Below are 6,000 nucleotides of genomic sequence, written 5' to 3' on the forward strand. Positions count from 1 at the left end.
ACTATAGATGACATAAAGCATAACAGAAAAAATAATTTAGTGTCTAATGTGCATATATGTTCATATGTGTGGTAAGGCAAAGAAAAAATAGGTGAAGCTGACTTTTTTCCCCTTCCCCTTTTATGACAGATGTGTAGGTCAAGAGGCAGGATAAGCAGCAGTCAATAATGACACAAGTTATTGGTCCCCCAAGTCCTTACAGAGTGGTAGTGTGATATTGGGTCATATAAAAGCAGGTTGTAAGGACTTCTGCTTTATTGGTAGGTTGTTAAACTCTGGCCCTATTGATGTTTCCTGTTTGGGATATCACTGTGATATGTAGGGCAAGGATAGTGTTCCTACTTTTGAGTGTGTATCACAGCTCATTTTTATGAAGATAAAGGATAGGGCTGGTCTTATTTGATGTTTCTGAGTCTGAGCCCTTTTTTTTCTTACTGAAGATGTGAATCATTAATAATGGATTATGAATGTATATTTTATTATTATTAAGTGTAAGGAATCTGTATAAATGATGCATATAATGTGCTTAAATTGTGCACACCTTCACATCTTACACATACCTCATACCAGGCTTACATTTTCGGCGGTTTTCTAGAACGAGCTGAGGATGTAATAAAACATTGTTGGTTCATGTATCTGGCCTGTAGGCACTGTAGACATTACGTAAACAGTGCATTTGTTGGAAGTTGTTCTCAGTTGTGGATTATTAAACATTTGGTGTCCTAGTGAGTATTTACAACAGCAAGTTTTAAAATAAACTACATACATCCTCTCCTCAGCTTTCCCACTGACGTATTACTGATCTTCAGCCAGCTCAGCCATGATAATGTCCTCCTACCAAAGAGATGGCACCTCCAATAATGTACACTTGGATGTGATGCTGTCATGACTGTGAAGCATTTTGTTTTTATAACAGCTTAACTGTCACTTTTAACTGAGACTGACTGACATTTAGTGACATTTAGAAGTTATGTGAGTGGTATGTGGAATCTCCCAGACTCTTGGTCAGCAGCTTTGTTTGGGTGTCAGTGCAGCTCTGGTCTAGTGTTGCGTTTACACCCTGTGGCTGTATTATCTCTCCACCCGCTCTGTCTACACTGATAGAGATCAGTGGAAGTCTTTATGACTTCCGTTATGGCTGAATAATCATTGTGCACGGGGCTTGCGCATACACGTTGTCTCATGCACATGCGCACACATGGGCTCTGCTAGCTGCCACGTCCTGTGTCATATACAGGAAAGAGATTATTAGCTTCCTGAGGAGTTGATGGTACCGGCGGTGGGGGAGCAGCAGACATAGAGGAGGACAGGATGAGGTCAGCAGTGTTATGGATTGCCCAGTCGGAAGCTCTCAGTATCAGTTACCACACAACCTCGAGACATTTAGAGAGTTTTGGGGGGTAGTGGATAGATTAAAAAATAGTATGAAAGATGGGAAATGTCAACACGGTGACTTTTGGATCAAAATCAGTCACGCTTGGAGAGTGATGCCTGGTTTAGAGGACGGGAAGTGAAAGTGATATTGTTCCAGGCAGGATGTAAAGGTCAAGAAGCAGTCTGACCAAGGATACACCACGGGCAAAACACTCCATTAAAATTGCCCTGACCTTCAACCTGCCACCACTGTCAGAGGGACTGTTGTTTGCATGGATAATTATCAAGATTTCAGTGTGTGCGCACACACACACAAATACTAAAGGCCGTCTCCACAACAAACACAACAAAGTGCCGACTTGGACAGCGCCAAATGTCCAGTGCTGCTCTTATCAGCTGTCCAATGATAATTATTGTGTGTACAGCCAAATATGTGCGTGTGTCTTTCTGTCTTTGTGTGTCATTGTCCACCGCATATGTTTGAATAGCAGATACCTGAGAATGCAGGTTGGCCAAACAAGGTCACAGTGTACCTGGGGATTTTCCCGTGACCTGCCATGAACAGAAGAAATTAGACAAGTTGGACAAAATGCCAATAACGAAAGGCAGAGGAGAGAGAGGGATGGTACAAATGAAAACATTGCTGCTGATATGAGTTGATCAGAGTGTGTCTGCTGTGTTTGTTTTTTTCCCCCACACATTTGTATTTCAGGTCATACGGCTGGGTGGAGGCTGTGTGGTATATTGTTGGTGACAGAGGGATAAAGCTCATCATGCTCTCATTACCACAGAGAAAAACAGAAAACACACATGCACAGAGATTCGCGTAAACACAAACACATCCCTCTCACTGTCTCTTTTTCTCATGCACAAACACATTTGCCCATTCCTGCCCTCAGCGCAGCTTTGTTCCAGCGAGCAAGTGGGTTTAAAAACAAATGACGTGCTTGGCCTTTTATTATGTTCCGGACACTGTTTTTCCTGAGGCTGGAATGTGGACAGGAATGTGTTGTTGCTCTGCTAGCGCTCAGAGGGAGAAAAACCTATCATGCTATCATGCTGGAGGAAAAGAGAGAGAGGAGTACGAAAAGACAGGAGAGAGAAAAAGAGTGAAACAGGCACTTGAGAAGGAGTAGAAAAAATTTATAAAAAAGGAAAGTGGCTCAAGCCAAAAAATATTTGTGAAAAAAAACACCAGGCCATTATTGTTAAGAGTAGTGTGAATTCTCATCAGAGCGGCTGGAGTTGTGATAGGTGGTTTGCTGCTTTTCACTCTCTCTGTGAGAGTCTGAGAGTCTGTCTCTGGTTTTCATTACATCTGTTATGATGCCCTGTGCTCAAGCCAGACCTTGCATAACAGCCTGCCTGTTATTGGCTCACTAGTCAAAACCATGCCCCCACCAGTCTCTCCCCACTTTAATGTACTACTGTACAGTTCTAATATACTTTGCCTGGCCTGGAAGTCAGCTGACATGGACAGCTGTGATCCAAATGTTTTTGGGTTTTAAAAAAAATGGAAGTATGCATTCCTCATTTACTTCTTCAGTAAAAGCAAATGAGTTTGGGAATTCAGAAATATTTAAAAAGACGGACTGACGTATTGTTAGTTTTGGTGTTTTCATGAGATTTCTTGAAAATAAGAGTCATGTTTGATAGTCACACAGAACTCATGAGGCAACATGAGGTGAAGTCAGTTTGGTATGTCAAGGCCCTCAACATGTTAGTACTGAGCTACAACTACAATCCTGGTTCTGCACTCAGAGTAAAATGTATGTGTTTAGACACAGCACAGGGTGTTATGCTGACTTCATTCAGCATTCTACTCATTCCAACAAAGACGCTATGGAGACAAATTGAAACAGTTCATTCTAGATTACATACACAATACGTTTCTTCCAAGATTATGATGTGCTTTCACTTTGCTGTAATTTGTGACACTCAAAAACACACACGTACATCCATGTCTCACATATGGGCTTACTGCTTTGTGAAGTGAACATCACTTAGGTTCATGGTGGAAATAATTTGAACCTTGAGCGCTGTGGCAGTGTGGTGAAAATAAAAGGTGGTCTTTTTTCCCCCCTGGATAGAGGGTGTTGTATTATGTATATATTATAAATCCCCTTGAGGCAAATTGTTATTGTGCTCTATAAATAAAATTGACTTGACATCTGTTTTTGCAGGAAAACCTGACTTTCCTTGTGATACCTTTTGTGCTTTAGATGGATTGTATTAGAATGTACTTTAAATGTAACAAGTAGGGAGGACATCCCACTACGTCTCTAACAAATCAATTAGTAATTGAGCCTATTCATGCATTCCTGTTGATGTATGGAAAATGGGAGTTGAGTTTGATGTATCTGAACGTGAGAGTGCATGCATGAGAGCATAAGACACAAGAATTAGTTTTTAAAAAATGGAGTTGTATATGTAACAGGCTCATCCTTCACCAGGGGCGCTCTGGGACCTATTTGTCCCAACAGGGAGTGGCGGGTGAGGGATGAGGTCTAGAACCCCACGGCCTGTCTGGAGCTCCGAGCAAAGCAGGAACACCCAAGATGGATGAGAAGGGGGCTAAACGAGAAAAGGTGGATCAAAGAGTGAGAGAGAACGGGAGTGGAGGAGAGGCTAGCTGGGAGTATGGGGGAAGAGAAGATGAGCAATGGGGGGACAGTCTTTCGTTTGATCCATCATTGAGTGATGCTCCATTCAATGTGTTGACTGAGACCACCTGGGGGACTCCAGGGGAGGCTGTGTGTTTGTTTATTAGCGCTCGGAGGGGGAGGGGTATCACTCCACTATAGATGGCTGTCAGCCTCACAGCCCTCCACATTAGGGTGATTGAAGGAAACTGATGGCCCACTTCCAGACAGTGTCAATGTCTGTGGTGCGCTTTGTGAACCTGCTGTGTGATCACAGTGATGGAAAACAGCTTTCATTACACTGATACAAGAGAAGCCAGACAAGGAATTATTTTATATCCCAAGTCCCAATTTGTTATTGTTGTCAATGGAATCAGTCCACACCTCCGATTTATGAATGTTTTTGCTTTTTTCCCCTCTTCCTTGCTGTTTTCTTACTTTGTCTTGAAAAGAAAAAGCGTTGTGTCGTTCAACTGCGTGTTTCTCTAATTATTTATTTATCTCCCTTTCACCACTAGCAGCCTCCGTCATTCATATAATAATGTGGTAATTCCCAAATGAGACTCCCATCCCCCCTCACTTCTCCTCTCACTCGCCACAACCTCTGTTTCCTGCGCCCATCCACCTATCCTCTTTATCATTTGTGTATTTTTTTATGTGACCCACACACACACACACACACACACACACACACACACACACACACATACACACAAACAAATGACCTCGTGTAAGGGTCAACGCACAGGCTGAATATACCTTTTGTGACCGGAGGTGTTACCCAAAACGCAAAATGTGAATGTAAATAATGGTGCCATTGTCCATCAGCTCTAATTCACTTTCCACATTGCTTTCTATTCCATCATGTAAGAAACATTCAAAAAGAGTACGGATTTGTTCAGAGATTTGTGATTTGAGATCATTGTCTGAATGTAGCATATAAAACTGCATGTCCTTGCTCTGTGGCTCTGTGCGTCATACAGAGAGCGGCCAAGATAATACATGAGTCCTGAGAATTCAGAACATTATCAGTGATAAAGACAAATGGAGAAAGAGGTGACAAAAACAGCAGAGGAACATTTGTGGTCATCACCTCAGATGACAAATGTATTTTAAGATCAGGTTCATATTCATGTCATGTCCGAAGGTTTGGTGATCTAAAATAAGTATTTTTCTGGCATATGTAAAAGATAACAAGCAGCAAAATGCTCCACTGCACAGTGTGCACTCATCCTTTCACCTGAACACTATGTAACATTCATTGGAAGCGCCTTGGTTTGTGCTTCCCAAAAGATTCTCACTGATAACTAAATGTTGCCAGGTGCAAAGGTGTGACATTGATGTAAATGCAACACAACAAAGACTCAATTGTACTCTCACTTCGTGCTGTGTGATTGGTCGTGCAGTGCAGTGGGTAAACTATAGAAGACAATGGAAATGACTCTGCCATTGCTTCCTCAAATGTTTGACTGTTAACAGTCATTTGGAGAACACTGAATATCTGCATCTGATGTGTTGTTGATATAGAGTTTATACTGTGGTTAAACTTTCAATATGACATGTTTTACAGTGATTCATTGATACTCAACTTGAGAACAAATAATTTCTTAATAAAAAATAAAACATTCTTCCTCTGACAAATAAAATGTTGAATTCATAAGCGAAAAAACACTCTTGCCCAATCAAACACAATCTTGGATGTTGCCACTACAGTCACTTAAGATAAATATTGCTGTGTCACTGATATTACTGCTGTCATACTGCTGACTTTAGGTCTTTTTTCTGCATGAGCAACTGTTACTACTATGATTTACGGATCACATTAAGTGGTTTTATCACCAATAAAAAAAGAAGTAGATAGCTATAGTTAATTGTTTCACTCTGATATTTACTGGAAACTGATTTGCAAGTTTTGTGTCTCCATTTCCCGTCAAGGAATGAAGATGTTCATTGGCCGCGCATTTTTACTATTCAGTCATGATGT

The sequence above is a fragment of the Scomber japonicus genome, chromosome 11, assembly GCF_027409825.1.
Source record: "Scomber japonicus isolate fScoJap1 chromosome 11, fScoJap1.pri, whole genome shotgun sequence".
In the NCBI taxonomy this organism is placed as follows: Eukaryota; Metazoa; Chordata; class Actinopteri; order Scombriformes; family Scombridae; genus Scomber; species Scomber japonicus.